At 45.2% G+C, this 18,001-nt stretch overlaps 1 protein-coding gene across 1 annotated transcript in view; it reads left to right on the forward strand.

Annotated features, from left to right (window-relative positions):
• The first annotated feature begins 1,604 nt into the window (after positions 1–1,604).
• The window catches only part of TNR (tenascin R), a 443,154-nt gene continuing 426,757 nt past the window's right edge, over positions 1,605–18,001 (forward strand). Inside the window, exon 1 of the mRNA XM_003258925.4 lies at positions 1,605–2,124. The gene's annotated coding sequence lies outside the window, so the exon portion shown is untranslated. The remainder of the gene's footprint in view (positions 2,125–18,001) is intronic.

The raw sequence follows: 18,001 nt of genomic DNA on the forward strand, positions 1-18,001 counted from the left end.
GCTAAGGAATTCATAATTCTGAAATTCTGAAGAAAATGTCAATTTCTCACTGAGCACTTATTACCTGAATGCATTGCAACATTTCAGCTCTTCAAATTGCTGGCTCTATTCTTGCACTGTGTTAGGCACTGGGCAATAATTTGCTTTTGGTACAGAAATTGAGTGATATGTCTTCTGAACTGATGTTAAAACCCAATAGTTTCCAATTTTATAAGATTTAAAGCCAGTTTTGTATATGTGAAACTACCCAAATCACCAAGAGAATTAATTTTCTTAGGAGATTCTCATCAGTAATAGCAATTTCCACAGTTTGTTTGGCAACCCTAGTGATAAATATTTTATTTTAAAAACTTAGCCACATATAAATTTATTATAACAATCTAGGCACTTTGTAATAACTAAAAGCAATGATAACTATGGTGCTATCTTCTATTTACTTCAAATGTCACTTCTGAGGTATATATTTATAGAACATGGTAATTCGATGAGGAAGCTCTAGGGTCAGATGGCTCAGGTTTCATCCCCATCCCTGACATTCACTAGTTGTGTGATCTTGGGAAAGTTATTTCATTCCTCTGTTACTCGGTTTCCTAGTCTATAGAGTAGCAATAATAGCCTCGGCGTTATAGAGTTATTGTATGGCTTAAATGAGCTAATACATGTAAGGGCTTATAACAGTGCCTAGCACCTGGTATAAACACTCTATAAATGTTAGCTATTGTTATTTGCCAGGAGTGAATCAAATATAAGAAGAGTGTTTGGATAAGATTACCTTTAACCTCCCTGCCAATCCTGAGGTTCTATGTCTCTATATCATTCAAATCCCTTAGCATTCCTATTCAGTAGGGAGGGGGCAGCATTATCCACATTTTACAAACAGTAAAGTTGAGCCATAGAGAAGCAAAATGTCCAGTAAGCAAGTGGCAGTCTGAAACTAGGACTCAGGTTTTTAGATGTAAGTATTAGGACTCTTTCCGGGAGGCTGTGTAGCTGTACATTTAAAAGCGAATGTTAGATATCCCTTATGAGCCTGTGAGCAGTGACCCCTTGATGCCACTTCTCTGCCAAGGTTCTCCATAAATGTGCATCAAGGTCACTTCTGTCTCTACCTCTGAGATGATCTCAGGCCATATCTTTTCAGATATTTTTCTTGCTAGCTTTAAATAAAGCTATATTGTGGAGTTGGATGAAAGGTCAGCTCCCTGTATCCTCTGCCTCTTTAGGCATTCCCATGCCTGGGTTGTGCTACGTATGCACATACTTCACCTGGCTGCAGACCCTGACTTTTTGGAGGGTTCCTTCTGCTGAGCCAGGACCTTGAAACCACTTGAGAATCCCACAACTGACCTTATTCCAAAACATTCTATCCCAACGACTCGCCCATCCCATTCCACCCTGGATTTCTCCTTCAATCATGGGCAAAGGATCTGCAAAAGCTTCCATCCTCTCCCTTTCTCTTCCTATCTGGGTTGGTCAGAGGGAAGCCTCTATCTTCTTCAGGACCCTGCCTATGCAGAGGTAGCCCCAAGAGTTGGGTGCGGGGAGTATTTCTGTGCCTCAATCTGGACTGTTCAAGAGGATTTAGGATGCTTTTCTTTTCTGTCCACTAGGGGGCTGCTTGCAGGGGGATGGAAAAAACGGAGGCTTAAAAAAAATCATGCTGCTGAAATTTCAGCAAGAGGGGAAAAGAGAGAGCGCGTGAGAGAGAGAGAGAGAGAGAGCAAAGCAGTCCCAGGCTTCCTCTTCTCCTTCACGTCAGAGGCAGGAACCGACTGTGCTAAGGCTGTTGGCTCAACACGCAGAGGAGACAGGGGCAGACCCAGGGAGAGTGAGAGAAGGGGGTCCTCTCTGACCCAAGGAATTACCACTAGTGGAGTGAAGCCACCTGACTTTTTGGTCTTATTTTGCTTGCCTCCTCATTATCCTTCCACCCGTAGTCCTGACAGCTTGGGTTTCATTTCTTTCGTGGAGCCTTGTCTCTTCCTCCCAGAAAAGGAGGAAGGGAAGAGAAGGGAGAGAGGTGGGCTTTCTAGGTGAGAGCATCAGCTGGCTCCAGCCTGAGCAGACAAGAATTTTCTTCCCAGGAAGCTCCTCTCACTCCTCGGCCGCCCACCCCCAGCCTGGGTAAGTCCGGAGCACTCGCTCCTTTGATTTTCTCGCTAACGTGATTTCAGCACCAAGGAGAGCTATGAGATGCATTTTGGTTCCTGTGTGTCTGTGTGTTCCTGCAAGGCATTTGGCACTAGGGTTACATCTATTTCTCTGCTGCCAGTAGAGTCGGGTTCTGCGTAGGGAAAAGAAAGGCGCAAAACTATGTTTACCGAATTAAAGGGGGATGTGGACTCTGGCCTTGCGGGTGTGTGTGTGTGTGTGTGTGTGTCTATGTGTGTGTGTACTGTTGCATAAGACAGGTGAGATCTGAGCTAAATTGCCGGTGGTTTCTGCGTGTCTTCATGTAGGGCTGTTCTTTTTGTCTGTGGATAAGCGAGAAGGTTTGGGGAATTGGTCGTGCACCTTCTTTAACTCTCTCCCGACAAGCCATCCATGGTGGGAAAGAGTTGCCAAGGAAGCCTGGGGGGGTTAGGAGTGGAGGTAGAGTTAAAAGTTACGCACCTCTGAGAGAGCTTTAAAGAGGTGCTTTGTAAAATGTCAGTTTCCTAGGATTCTCTTGGCTCTTGCTGTGGAGAGAGCCCAACCTGACCTTTTACTTTCTCTCCTGGTGTGAACCCATGGCAAGTGGGCAGGTGCAACAGGTGAAGCTCAGGCTGGGGCGGCTTTGGGGGGCTGAGGTCCCTTCTGACTTCATGGTGGTAGGAAAGTGCTAGTGTCTTGAGCTTTGCAGAGATTGGCTGATGTGGGTTATATTACATTTGCAAGGAGGCAGGAGGTACCCTCCACTTTTCTGTCATCCTTGGTTGGCTGTGGGGGGTTGGAAAAAGGACAAAGTCTGTTCTGCCCTGTTTTCTGGGGCATTTGACACTGAAAAACAACTAAGAAGAAAGGTTTGTCTCTATATGTCTAGGGGAAGCAGAAACAAAATTAGACTTGTCCCAGACTCAGGAGGGCTTGAAGTGGTAGTCTGTTCTCCTCCAGCACTGAGAGGCTCTGCAAACAGGAGCTCATTATTACTTCATTCTTCACTGATACTACTTTTTGCAAGGTATTACCCTGTCTCTCCTGCTTTCTGCCTCCCTGAAGTATGTTCAGTCAATTCCCTACATCTGCTTTTGTAATGTCTTGGAGATACTATATGCCTGCCCCTGCCCCATTCAGTCCTGGCCACACCTACCTGGTTGAGTCATTCAACAAGTGGTGTTGAGGATTTCCTTCAATCATTCAAGTCTCTGTGGAGCCTGCATCCTACAGGGAACTTGAAAGAGATGTGGCTTCTTTTAGGAGCAAGTCTTCCCTGGATTTAACCCCTAACTATTTATGGCTCTGGTCACTTTCTTCAAGTGTGTTGAGACAGGGGAGATACATAGGCAGGATGGGGTGGTTTCACTCTTTCCAACCCCAAATGGACCCTAGAATGGTGATTCTTTGTCTTATTTTTAATTCAGCACAATAGGCCTCTTCTCCAAGATGAAGAAAATACTCTCCACCTCTGGCTGGGGAGCCTTCTGGGTGAGAGACATAGTTCTGAGTGAAATGGTACCACTTTTCTTTTTTACTATGCTTGGCATTGAATCCAGAAATCTTAGCATCTCCCTAGAATGGCAGGAAGTAGAATGCATCCAGGAAGAGAGTGAAGTCAGAGGTTGTAAGGGTAGGGAAGAAAGACTGAAATAGACAAATGCAGAGCATCAGAAACCAACACTGACTCATTCAATATTTTAACACTTCAAACCTCCTGTCCTTGAAATCTTCCAGTTTGAACAAGTGAGTGGATGGATTTCTGCATGACACATCCCTAAGGATTTTTAAAAAAATTATGCCCTTGCAGTGGACCCTGTCCAAAACCACTGTTTATTACTGAAGTCACCATACTTAGTGGTCATTATCTCATTAATGCCTTTAAATTCTCTCTGAAAAAAAAAAAGGGCTCAGTGACATTATTGGACCCATTTTACAAATGGAGAGACACAGACGCTTAAAGTGGGAGGTCAGAGGATAGCAAAAGCAGAAATAGAACTTCTAGCCTGCTAATATTCCCTCACCTAGGAAATGCAGTAATGCTCACGTGCAGGAGAGAAGGAATGGATTGCTCCCCAGTGGATAGACTTGCAGCCAAAGCCTGTTAGGGAACTCAGTGTGGAGCAATGGCCTCTCTCTGGTGAAGAATGAGAATCAGCCAGAAGTCTCAAGGTGCTGCTGGCCTATACTTCTCAGCTAAGAAGATGGCCAAGAGCCAGGTAAAGAGCTCTCTGGGCTTACTACAAAGAGAGAACCCTGGGCTGGTGGCATCTAGGCTGAACTGATGTCATGCGCGTGATTGCCACATCACCATGCCCAAGAAATCCCAGCTGAAGCTGCCCTATCTGGGGCATGTTTCCATAGATGTCTTGGCTTTGGGTGTTTGGTGACTGTTCTCTCTATGAACGTTTTCTGGGACCACCTTCATTGAGTCCTCTGTGGCCCTGAATGTGGCAAGGATGACTGAGGAGCAGGAGAGGCCTGGGCTCTGACCACCTATAGTACCACTAGAAGACGAGTGGGAAACTGGATGCAAACTCACTTTACATATAATTCCACTTCTGCAGCATTCCTGGCCATCACATCTGGCCAGCAATCTGGAGACAAAGCCACTAAGTTCTCATGCCCAGCCCCACTTCACTGTGCAGGGGAGACTGCTGGGCTATCTCCCAGGACTGGGGAGATGAGAAGTGGTGGGGAAAGATGGAAGGAGGTCAGCTGTTCTGCCCTATTCTCCATGGCCATAGGTTGCCATCTTTTTACCTGGAAAGGGCCATTATTACTTTTTTTGTTGTTGAGAAAAATGATGTATAATTTGTATATAATAAAATGCACTGATCTTAAGTATTCAGATTAAGTTTTGACAATTGGGTACACTGTGTACCCCAAAAAAGATGTACAAAAGTTCCCCGTGTTTCTTTCTAATTTTTCCCTCTCCTAACACCATCACTTTCTGACTTGTGTGTGTGCATGTGTGGTATCACCATAGCTTACGCCGCTACATTTTGCAGCGGAAATGTATTGCTGAATGTATTACTTAATAGATGTGGTATGTAAACCCTAGACTTTCAAGAGAACACCTCAGAGTTCTGAGGCTACTGTTACTGGGTAAGTAGCCAAGATGTGGGAGGGGTACATTCTGCACCCCAGCCTTAAAGTCATGGTGTTAGAAAGTCAAGTGTTCATTTCAACTGTGTTTATAGAAACCAACAATCAAATGTGAACAGAAATTGTGGAAGCTCCTGCAGGCAACTGCCTCAGAGCTGACCTGAGTTATTTGTTGGAGTTCATAGAGATGATTTTGAAATTTTTATTAAAATCTTGGAATTCAGATTCCAAGTTGGTGGCTGGTCATGAGTCTCCCCATCTGGGCTCCAGGAGAGTGAGCTGAGGAAAGAGTACCTATGTGAGCTTAGTAAAGAAAGAAAGAGGAGAGTTCATTGTGATAGAGCTTATGCCATGAAATTCAGTCCTATCCACAAAGGTCATGGCTAAGGAGGGTGCAATTTCTCTTTATTTAAGAGTAAATTTAGAACTAGAAGCCATGTACAGAGACCCATGTATCAACATAGCTCTATCCAGGGATGTCTCCATTCACCCTGCTCCCGTCCCTGGGTTGTGGGCTGGGTGAGGTAGTACTCTTTTGCATTTTACCATTAAGAAGTAATGGAATTATCAGAAAGTTTGGTAACTTTGGTGAATGTGTGTGTGTGTGTGTGTGTGTGTGTGTGCATGTGTGGTATCAGCACACACATACAAATAAATATAACCAGTTTGGACACCTTGCCTGTCCAATTCTCTTCTACTCTGTCCCTCATTTAAGGGCCACCGGATAAAGATGGGGAATTTTGTGTACCATTAGTACATAGGGTCTTCCACAAGGAAATCAGAGTTTCTGGCAGATTAATCAGTAAATTAGAATCTTTAGTAGAGCTTAAAATGTGTCCGGGTAGGTCACAGACCTATTTACATGTTCGAGGGTGCTGATGTCTTCTGCCTCCCTCCATTTGGAGACCTTACTATAGCACATTCTTCCAGGGTTTTGCCCCTTTCTGGGGTCACTGCCTTTGAGAATGCACTCAATGCACCCAGCCAGCTCTTTTAGGGGAAGGTTCCTGAGTCATTTCTGCCAGGTGGGATCCCACAGAGTAAAGTGTTGGTTGCTAAACCACCATGTCATGGAAAGTTAGAAGACAGCCAAAGTGAGGACTCCCTAATACAGAAATACAAAGTTGAATGATGCCCACAAGCCAATTCCAGTAAATGATTTGGCAGAAGTGCAGAGATATACTTTTGCCTCATTTTGATGATGGGCTATGCTAATAAAGATGAGATTTCCTGCCTAACTAGAGTTTCATCTCCTTAAGAGACAGTCCAGTGGGGAAGGTGGAATTGGAATGGGGTTGTTCAAAAGCTATTTCCCATCATATATAAGAACCACTATATCTTTGCCTTGGAAACATGATGCTGAATTACAACTGTATTGGTAAATTTTGAACACAGCAAGCTAATAATATGCCAATTGGCAAAGGGACTTCAAGCAACCTTGTTTTTTTCTCTTTCCCTCCATTTTAAAAATATAGTTCAGTGGCACTAAGTACATTTACATTGTATGCAACCATCATCACCATCATCCATTTTCAGAACTTCCTCATTTTTCCAAATGGAAACTCTGTACACATTAAATGCTAATTCTCCATTTCCTCCTCCCCCAGCCCTTGGCAACTTCTACTTCCTGTCTCTATGAACCTGACTATCCTAGGTACTACATGTAAGTGAAATCATACAATATTTGTCCTTTTGTAGCCAGTTCATTTTATTTAGCACAATGTCCTCAAGGCTCATCCATGCTATAGCATGTGTCAGAACTTCCTTCCTTTTTATGGCTGAATAATATTCCACTGTATGTATATACTACATTTTGTTTATTCATCCATCCATCAATGGACACTTCCATTGTTTCCTATTCCCCTCCTTCTAATTCTTGCCAATTGCCTCTGCTTTACTCTCCAATCAAGCAAGAAAAGGAAACTTTCTTGTCATGACACTCCCATGAGTTAAAATTGTTCCCTTTCCCTATGAAGTTCAAGCAGGTGGCTTCTTGGAGGACACTTGGGGCTGGTGCACATGAATGAATTGGATTTATCTTCTATATTCGGACTCTCATTGCTAATCTGTACAACAGCCAAAGTTTAAGTGAGCATGGATGCTAAACTCTCATCTACTCTCCCCGCTGAAGGGCCCCAACCTTATCCCGGAGAGGTATTAGCAGGCAGGAAGAGGTGCAGCCCTCACCCTTGGGGAGCACGTCTCTGGGTTATGTATTACAAGGTGAGACTTCATAATGGGAGAAGGAGTTCTGGGGTCAGGGACAAATGAGTCAACAGACCCATTACAGTTTATTGAAGGGTTCCAGCCTGATCTCCTAGGGTCCCCTATCCTAGAGCAGGGCACTGCCAGGGCACCCCAACTTGGCTTCTATAATAATGTCTCATGCTCTAGCTATAAGTGACTCCATAAAAGTTTATTACCAGGACCCGGGACGAAGTTGTGGTTATTTAAATCTGGATGTGTCCTCCTCAAACTACATGGTATGAGGAAAGACAAAGGGGGAAGTCTGGAACATTGGTCCTATGACATTATCAACCCAGGATGGCTAACATCTGACAAAAGCTTGGCAACGTCTCTGGGCTGGAATTTGGTCTTTGACCCTAGTCCACCTAAAATTCACATTCCTGGGCCCTGGCAGCTTGGGTCTTTCTATGGCTTAATGATAAAGCCAGTCAACGCTTACTTAGTGCTTACTATAAATTTTGGCCAAGTGTTTGGCACAGAGAATGCCCTTAATAAATGTTTTCTGTCATTACTATTAATGAGCATTTTAAATACTTTACATCACTTAGTGAGTAAAACATTATGATATATACTATTGTCCCCATTTTACAGGTGAGAAAACTGAGGCATAGTGATGCTAAATGACTTTCTTCTGGGTTGAACAGAACCAACAGAAAATCAGAAAGTTTTTATAAAGCCCTCACATTTTATAAAACCAAGCTCTCGAGGGGTTCAGAGAGGCTAACGTGCTTGCCCAAGGCCACACAGCTAGTAGGTGGCAGGGCTGGTTTTCAACCAAATCTGTTTGGAATAGAGCCTACTTTGTTATTGTTATTTTTGTTTTTGTTTTTGTTTTGTTTTGTTTTTGAGACGGGATCTCACTCTGTCATCCAGGCTGGAGTGCAGTGGTGTGATCATGGCTCACTGTAGCCTCCATCTCCTGGACTCAAGCCATCCTCCCACCTCAGCCCCCTGAGGAGCTGGGACTACAGGCATGCACCTGCATGCCCAGCTAGTTTTTTGATTTATTTTATTTTATTTTATTTTGCAGAGATGGGGGTCTTGATATATTGCCCAGGCTGGTCTTGAATTCCTGGCTTTAAGTGATCCTCTGACCTTGGCCTCCCAAAGTGTTGGGATTATAAGCAGAAGCCACTGCACCTGGACAGAGCCTAAGTGCTTCCACTCTCTCTGCTGCTTGTATCTTAGTCATCCCTCCCCTGCCCTGGGCCACATGTACACAGAACCCATGGGGCAAAGGCATAAAGAAGCAAGACCTGGGGAGTTATTAACAGGAAACTGGACTTTGAATTCCTATGCATCCCCTCCTTCCCTCACCCCCAAAAGCCTATAGAGATCATCATATCTTCTTTTTTTTTTTTTGAGATGGAGTCTCACTCTGTTGCCCAGGCTGGAGGGCAGTGGCTTGATCTCAGCTCAATGCAAACTCCGCCTCCTGGGTTCACGCCATTCTCCTGCCTCAGCCTTCTAAGTAGCTGGGACTATAGGCGCCTGCCACCACGCCCCGCTAATTTTTTGTATTTTTAGTAGAGACAGAGTTTCACCATGTTAGCCAGGATGGTCTCGATCTCCTGACCTCGTGATCTGCCTGCGTCGGCCTCCCAAAGTGCTGGGATTACAGGCGTGAGCCACCGTGCCCGGCCCATCACATCTTCTTTAAGTTGTTTTTATAAGAATTAAATGGGGCATGAGTACAAAGTCCCTGGGACAGTGTCTGGCGTGGAACACGTCCTCTAGCCCAGATTGTGCCACTTGCTATTTAATATGGCCTGCGGACTGGGTGCAGCTCGGGGTACTTGGTGTTTCAACAAGCTAGCAATTATTGGGCTGACCCGGATTTTATATGCTCCTCAAGTGCTAATGGGTTGGGTTGGCCCTTGTTTTACATCACGTTGATTTTAGAAGCATGTATTGGCTATTTTTTCTCCTACTCTTTTAGCACCAAGAGCTGGTCTGATATTTTTAAATATCTGAAAGATGCCTCTTCCCAATTAATCACCTTGAAATTGTACTAGACTGAAATTAATTTGAGCCTTAAGGAGGGTTTCCGAGCCCTATTCTGCAGTCAGTCAGAGACCATGAACATTTGGGTTTCCTTTTTTCTACCTTCTCCTCCCTCCAGGTTCTTCTGCCATTCTGAATTTTATTTATGAAACATCTTCTCTTCCTTTATAATTATGTTTTCCATAAGAAGAACATCTAACAGCCTCCTCCTGGCTGGGCTAGAGTAATTGTTTGAATTTTTTGACGGTGTGCAATTTCAAAGGCTTGAGTTTATATAGATTACTTTGAATTTATCTCCACAAGTGCATCGGGAAAGAAGCTGCTGCCTGCTTCGTGAAGTATTGTAAGGCCTGTAGCCACTGAGCGCTGGCGTTTGTGTGGATAGCCTGTTTATCTAAATGGATTTCTGTAAAACATATACCCTAATAAGCCAGATTTTGCCAGCTTGTCCTGTGTAAGTACCTCCTGATGTCCCCTGTGAATTTGTCAATACCAAGGTCAGCTGTGGTGGCTGGGCCCAGGGACAGGTGGGAGAGAAGATCAGCTGACAGTCCCGGTGCCCTCTCTCCCTCCTCCTGACTGGCCAGCTGTGAGCCAGGGGTGACAGGGCACAGGCAGACAGAGGAAAGGGCAGAGCCAGGGCTGGAGAGCCCATGTCTATCCAGGTGCCGGGAGGATAGATGGCCAGCTGGGCAGACGGACAGGGCCCTGAACACCAGATGAGAGCCCTGCAAATGGCTATGTTGAAAAGGGCAGAGGCCAGAGCCGCTTATAAAGGGACTGTCTCCTCACGGTGACCCAGTCTGTGCCACAGGCAGATGGAACTTATAAAGCAAGCCGTAAAGCCTCCCATTCAAAGCCGTATATATTTATAGAGATATAAATGAAGTTTAATGCTGGTGAAACTCACTATAAAAGCAAAAGACTTCATCTGTATCTATACTTCTGGTGCAGATCAATGCAGGACTTCCTGCCTTTCTGCAAACGAGAGCTGTCTGTGAGCACGTGTGCCCACTCGCTCACACGCAGCCCAGCTGCCTTGCTCTGGAGCCAGCCATGGGGTGGGAGGGACAGAGGTCTTTTGAGCATTTTGCAAGTGAGGTGCCCAGCAATGATGCGCTCCCCTTTTCTGTGAGGGCTGTGTAAAAACAGGAAGAAAAAAGAGAAAAAGGGAAAAGCACTGCCAAAACCAAGCGGCTTCAAACAGTCAGGAGCCTGGCTTTAAATAAAACAATTTGAGGCAGGTCAGCTTTTCATCTACCTTGGAAGCTGCCAGGTTTCTGCTCCTCAGAGCTCCAGATGGGATGTGACTGCAAAGCCCACCTGACCAGCTCCATCCTCTAAGTGTCTCCGCTGACCTTGCATCCCCTGCTGCCCATGCTGGCCAGGCAGAAACACTCGATGAAACTCTGCCCAATAAGAGTTTGAATCTTGGCTCTGCCACTTACTAGCTGTGTAGCCGTGGGGAAATCCATTGACTTCTCTGAGCCTCAGTTTCCTCACCCATGAAATGGGGTAAATAGCTCCTACCTAAGAGAATTGCCATGTCTCTTAAATGAGATGTCATTTTCTACAAAAAGACTTATAACAGCCCTTAGCACATACAGATTCTTCAATTAACAGAGAACTTATTTTGTGGGAATTCCAGGCAGGAAGGGTGTGTTTTGAGGCTGGAGATCAGGGGCACAAGGTTGCCCTTTTCTATGTCAATATATGTTGACATATATTCTCCCCATGGAGTGGGGGAGGCCCTATTTGGCCTGAGGCTGGCTGCAGGAACAAGATATTGCATTCTTGAGACAGGCAGTGGCCTTGAGCCCTGTTCCCTTCTCATACTGTCATCAGCTCTCCCTGGCCTCAAGGCCTCTGAGCTCAAGGGAAGGTGGGCTGACCAAATAAGATAGCTCTTATCTCCATGAAGTTGCCCTTGGTGGGACCTGGCTATGTCCTCATAACTGACTCCCTCACAAGGCAAGAAGCAGCAGTGTAGCTCACCGGGGCCTGGTTTCCCTGCGAAGTGTGTCTTGGGTGACTAGGGATGCCCTTCCAGACTGGACCCTCGAGAGGCCAGAAAATCATGCCAAGGGCTTCAGTTTCATTGTGGGCCACCCTCCATCCAGGAACGGGGCCAGGTGAGATGTTCTGGAGGGGAGGAAAGCATGCTGTTGATCTGGACCCTGATCTGTTCCGAGTGGGGTGTGGGGAGGAGACCACTATCAGTCAGTCTCTCATTAAATATGGTCTGAGGCACTGTGCCTGAGTTATTAAAATGCAAAGCAAGAGTGTGCCATGCCCTCCCCTCTACCCCTACCCTTTTTTTTCATTTGTGTTTTATCAGCTTAATTTAGTGAGAATGAGAAACTCAGGCAGCCATTCTTGGAGACTGGGAGGGAAAGGGATGAAAGCCCCCGAGAGGGCCTGGGGTGACTTCTCCGGCCATGTCTTCACTCTGACCCAACAGAGCCCTCCCAAGCAGCATCCTTCTTTGTGGCTGAAGGCCCAGGAGACAGTGAGAAGTGCAGAGACCTGTCTCTCTCTCTCTGCACTCACCCTGTTCCTCTGCTTTCACTATTTCTTGTGGGAGGTGGGTCGTGTGCGCCTCTGGCAACCACACCTGACATTCACTAACTCTGTGACAGTGGGAAATCTGGGAAAGGACCCAGTTCCCACTCCTTGAAATGTTTTGACCTTTTCATTTTAAGTTCTTTAGGTCAAATATTGCTAAAGAGATTATTTGCCAGTGGCAAAAGCCTGCGAGAAGGAAAATAGCATTTTTGCTTCTAACGTTTTGCATCTCACTCCACAGCCAGGCTCAGCAACTGGCCTGACCAGGGCTTGCCAGTGATGAAGGAGGTACTGTGGCAAATGGTTACCTGAGATCTGATTTGGGGATATTTAGGATCTCCTGGGTTCAGAAATCACCAGCTGGGTCCCAAAATAGCTCCACCTCTATTTTCAGTAGCAAAACAATCGCTAACATCTACATGACAAAAACTATTTTCAGGAATGATCTAAGTACTTCATGTATAGAAACTAACTGATCTCAACAATCCCTTTTGGAATGAGGTGCTATTATTACCCCCTTTTTACAGGTGGGGAAACCAAGACACAAAGTTTACAAAACATGCCTGAAGACGTGTGACAAATGGCAGAGCCAGAATTTGAACCCAGGGATTCTATGTACTTAATGACTATGCTGTCTCTGAGCATCACTCAGAAACCTTCCAGGTTCCCCACTGCCAGAGAGGGACACAAGGAGCTGGAGAATGACAGTCCTTACAAGCTTGGTTTGAACTACAAAGGTCAGGTTCAAAGTAAGACCAGAGCAGTCACTATTTCTCTCTGGAGCTTGGTTCTGCCAGTCCTACCCCCCTTCCTTGGGGAGTCATTCTGGTTTCTTAACAAGGCCCCATCTAACTCAAGATGAGAAAAGAATCTAGGTCCAAAGCAAGTGAGTTTTCTTAAATGGGGTTTCCTTCATCTAGTCTCACAAAGTAGTGTCAATTCTCATCTATCCACAAAAGCCTCATTCACTTTGTGGCTTATTCACTTTGGAGATTATCTGGGCCAAAGTTGTAACTACTCATCCACTTGTGGGCCACTTCTTTTAACTCTGATCTGCCATCACAAAAAATGAGATTCCTAAAATTGATTCTGAAATGATTGGTCCAGCTGGGCAGGAATATGGAAGGCAGATACAGCCAAGCCCAATTTGTTCCTGTGGAGGTTTCTTGTTCAGCTGTGAGGCCATAAATTGAGCCCTAATGGTAGGCAGAGCCTCCAGAAGATTCCAGGGGAGGCAGGGAGTGCTGGTTGGGATATGGGGCAATGCAGGGGCAGCCCAGGCACATCCCCGCTCTGGAGTCAGAGATGGAAATGACAGCAGGGTGTCAGCAGAAGAAGCAGGTGGAATGTTCAGCACTTTATAGCCACCCACAACATGCCAGACACAGCAGCAAGCCATGCCAAGAGGCAGACTCCTACCAGAGGAGATGCACTGGGCTCTGGGCAGGCCTGAGAACCCCAGTGCGGGCTGGGTTAGAAGCTAGGGTTTAGCTTTTGCATCAGGTGCTGAGCGGAGACAGTTGGTGGGGAGACACATCACAGCTCTGAGTAAGGTGATTCAGGGCTGAGAACCCATGCCAGGCTTGGAACAACTACCCACAGGCAGCAGGATGCAGAGTAAGCATGAGTTCTGGGAGCAGTGAACTTGAACCAGAATCTTGGCTCTGCCCGCTGTGCCCCCTTAATGAAATCATTGAGCCTCTCCTAGCCTTCATTTTCTAGTCTTTAACATGGGAATAATAATTACTGTCTTTAATTTTGTGAAAATTGAATAAGGCAACATATATAGGACTCCGGGCACTTAATAGGTACTCTGAAAATATTTATTCCCCCAGTAGAAAGAATAATTTCCTGCATTTTGTTTATGCTTTATACTTTTTATAGTTATATACTATACTTGATCTGCACAACCATTGGTGAAGGTAAGCAAAATGACTGCTATTAATTACTCCCAATTTACAGATGGGAGAATTACTATAGAGTTTCAGTGACTTGCCCAAGATAGCACAGGGCAATAGTGACAGAATTGAGATCGCAACCACACTAACTTGCACTTTTCAGTTGAACCATTTATGCTTCCCTTTGTTGTCCTGTAATTGGGCTGGTGATTGAAATCACAAAGGTCAAGAAGATCCACTGTTCCAATGGCCAGAAGACAGAACCAGCTCCATGGGCTCTGCAGTATCTCTGTGGATACTGGGCAGGGCCTGGGGTGTCCTTTAGAGACTTTGGCACCAGGCCTTTCAAGTCCTCTTATTGCTACAATGTGTTCTGAGGTAGCTTCCTTAGTAGCTTAGTGCTGAATGCTATAGAGGCCAAGCTTCCTTTAAGTCAAATAGCCTTGGCTTTCTGCCCCCAGACAGACATCTTGGGAATCTGAGTCACTCAGCATGGCCACTGCAAAGGAAGCAGCTTCTACCTCATTCCTCCACTAACCACAGAAGACAAAGCCTGTGTGTGCCGCTGGTCAGTAGCCTCAAATGTTAGCTCCACAGAGAAGCCCACCATAGTACTCTTACCTAAAATAGCTCTCCTTGTCACCACTCTCCCACTTTATTTTTGTTTATCACATTTATCACCAGCCAACATAGTATATATATATATATGTTATTTCTTCCTTATTGTCCATTCCCTCCCAACAGAATATAAACCTGGTGAGAATAAAGACATTCTGTGTATTCACAGTTACATTCCCAGCCTGGAATTCTGTTGGCGTTCAGTAAATATTGGTTGAGTGAATGAACAAATGGGTTTTCATCCAGTGTTCTCTATTTCAACAAGCTGTTATTAAAGATCTACTCTGCGCCAGTCATTTCATTAAAGGCTGGACGTGAAGTTAAGTGAGAGATGGTTCCCTGTCTTTGAGGATCTCCCAATCTGGTTGGAGTAAAGGGGGAGTCACAAAGATAATTTCCTAGCATTGTGCTAATGTCTAGGAACCAGCTGTGTCAGGTAGGAGTGGGTGACTCATTCTGCTCAGGGTATCTTATTAAGTTCCACAAAGGAGATGGCAGGTGGGTTGCAGGTTAAGTGTGCATAGGGCTTTGCCAACCCAGAAGGGGCACTCCAGGTAGAAAGAACAGCATATGCAAAGGCTCGGAGTCCTAGAAAAGGCATATTGAAAGGTAACCGAGAAATGTGATGTGGTTGGAACACAGAAGCATTGGGTCTTCGTGCACGTGGTCGTGAGAATGGTGAGAGATGATCCTGAAAAAGGAGATTGGAATTTGGTCTTCCTTTCAGGATACTCATGGGGAGAATTACCAACTGCTCAGAGTACCTTAGGAATGAGATCTTAAGCTATGTTGTAGGATGCAAGTTTGTTGCCTCTTTCATCAGAGAATTACAGGAGCAGCTTAATTAAATTTTATTCACGATTGAGATGCTCTTTTATATTAGTCATACCTTTTACTGCAAGATCTCCAAGTCTGGGAGTGATGGAGGGACTTGGGGTGAGTAGATGGGACCCACATAGCTGCCAGATTCCCCATCTTCAGTAGAATGCCAGGGGATGCTGTGCCCTTCTTGTTTTAACAACCTAAGGCCAGTTCCCAGCCACCCATGCTGATTCATTCATTCTAGATAGTTTCATAAAAATGACACCACTCAGACTGGTAATATAGAGATTAAAGGCAAGATTGTTTAGTGAGAATGAGAGATACAGAAATAAATGAATGAAAGAACAGGAAGGGAGGGAGGGAGGAAAGAAGAGACTAGGCATGGTGGCTTATGCCTGTAATCCCAGTGCTTTGGGAGGTTGAGGCAGGGGATCGCTTGAGGCCAGAAGTTCGACGTTGCAGTGAGCTATGATCTCACCACTGCACTCTGGCCTGGAGACAGAGCAAGACCCTGTCTTGAAAGGGGGACAGAGAGGGAGAGAGAGAGGCCTTACACCAGAAACTTGAATGCTCATTCTGTTTGCTCTAACTGTGGCTTATTTAAGAAAATTGTCCATTCTGCTTATTAAATCCTTTCTCTTCTGGAAAGAGGATGCGGCTGGGAGGCTCCCATGCCAGGGGCTCCACTCCAGGAAAATGCTTCCCTGTTGATTTGTGTGTCAGCAATTCAAATGGGGGTATTTATACTGCGGCTGAGCACCTAATAAAAATTTAAATTATTGTTTAAAAAAAAACGGAAGGAAGGAAAAAACTCGTCAAGGAACAACCTGCTAAGGAGAATAAAAAATAGCCACACAAAGGATATGAGGGCCTCAGGAAAGGAACTGGAACACTAGGGTTGTGAGGTTCACCAAGATGTGTCTCCGGCCCTTGCATTTCTCCTTTTGAATGCCTCTCCCTCTGATCCAAACACCTCTCCCAGGCTCTGCAGTTCTGACTTCAGACCCCGGCTTCATCACTCATTAGCTCAGGAGCTTGGGTAAATAACAGGCGTTTCTCTCTCACCTCTTCTGTTACTTAAGTAGGAGGAAACAATGGAATCTCAAATATCACTTATGCAAAGCTCTTGGAAAGAGCATAACACATAGTAGGTGCTCAACAAATACTGATTTCCCTACCTCCTTTACCCTGTATAGGATCCCATATTCAGTTGCTTCCTCAAGGCCATGCCCTATAGCCTATTAAAATCTGATTGCAGCCAGTTGCTGTCCTACTTGAAGGGCCCTGAGTCACTAAATCACATCTATGTATAAGTGATTGATAATGAATTAATAGGTTAGGTGGTAGCACTTATGAAAAGCAGAAGGCAAGAACCAAAGGAAGCTTTAATGGCAGAATGTTAGAAACCAGTTACATGCCTCTGTAGTGAGAATTTGGGTGATGAGGCTTCAGCAGAGTTCCTTAAATCATGCCTGCTAGGAAACCACCTCTCTCATCACCTGTAAGGACAGATGGTACACAGGGTCAGAAGAGCAGGGGTTAGGACCCTCGAATTTTAATGTTGGCATCAGAGGGCTCACCCACTCCCTGACCATGTCCTTGACCTTGACAGTGTCATTAATTGTACCTTCTCCAAAGTCTTGACTTCGGGCTTCCTGACAGCTTGTCTTTTCCTTCTGGCTCTAGTATTCCAACTCCAGCGATTACACAATTGCAGCCTCTGACCTTGCCTCTTTTTAGCCATCCATAGCCTCACCCTGGCCTCACCTTACCAGGCTTAGAGTCCACCATCCACTGTTACCACCGATCTCCTGCAGAAACCTCTCTGGACTTCTTTTCTTGTACTCATCTGGCAAAACTCCAACCTGGTTAAACCCAATTTCTGGTCTATCCACACTTATGTCTGAACAACTATACATTGCCAGAGAAAAATAGATAGTTGTGCTGACTGTTGTCACTTAACAATAATGACCATAATTGCCAAATGAATACTAGAAATAGTCTGGCAATCTCACTATATTTTCCTAGTAAGTTACCTTTCCTGCCTCCACAATTTTATTTCTCCTTTCTCAAGAGATGGCTGCCCTCACTTTTTAATCTCCTCTCAGATGATGACCTTGCCTTGTATTTTATAGACAGGCAGTCCCTCATCTTCCTGCCACTCTCCACACCTCTTATTGTCCCTGTGCCCATCCTCTTGGCCTTCCCTTTTTATTCATGGGTGCCATGGCCCTGCTTCTTGCCAAGGCCAACCCTCCCCAAGTGCCCTGGACCACACCATCTCAGGCTTCCTAAGCCTCTGTTCCTGCAATTATCACCACTTGAATCCTCAATTTCTCCCTTACTATTTTGTTTTCCTGTAAGCATAGAAATGTGTTCTGATATCTCCTAACTTGAGAAAGTGAAAGCCTCTCTTGACTCTACTCTCCTTCCAGTTTCCACCCTATTTCTCAGCTTCCATCTACAGCAAAACTTACTGAAAATGTCACTGTTTCCAATTCCCACTTCCAGTCTCTCTTCTCCCAAGCAGGCTTCCATCCTCACTACTCCAAAGAGACTGCTCTTGTCAAGATCTCCAGTGAACTTAATCTCACCAAATCTCCTGG

The sequence above is a fragment of the Nomascus leucogenys genome, chromosome 12 (genome assembly GCF_006542625.1).
Source record: "Nomascus leucogenys isolate Asia chromosome 12, Asia_NLE_v1, whole genome shotgun sequence".
Taxonomy (NCBI): domain Eukaryota; kingdom Metazoa; phylum Chordata; class Mammalia; order Primates; family Hylobatidae; genus Nomascus; species Nomascus leucogenys.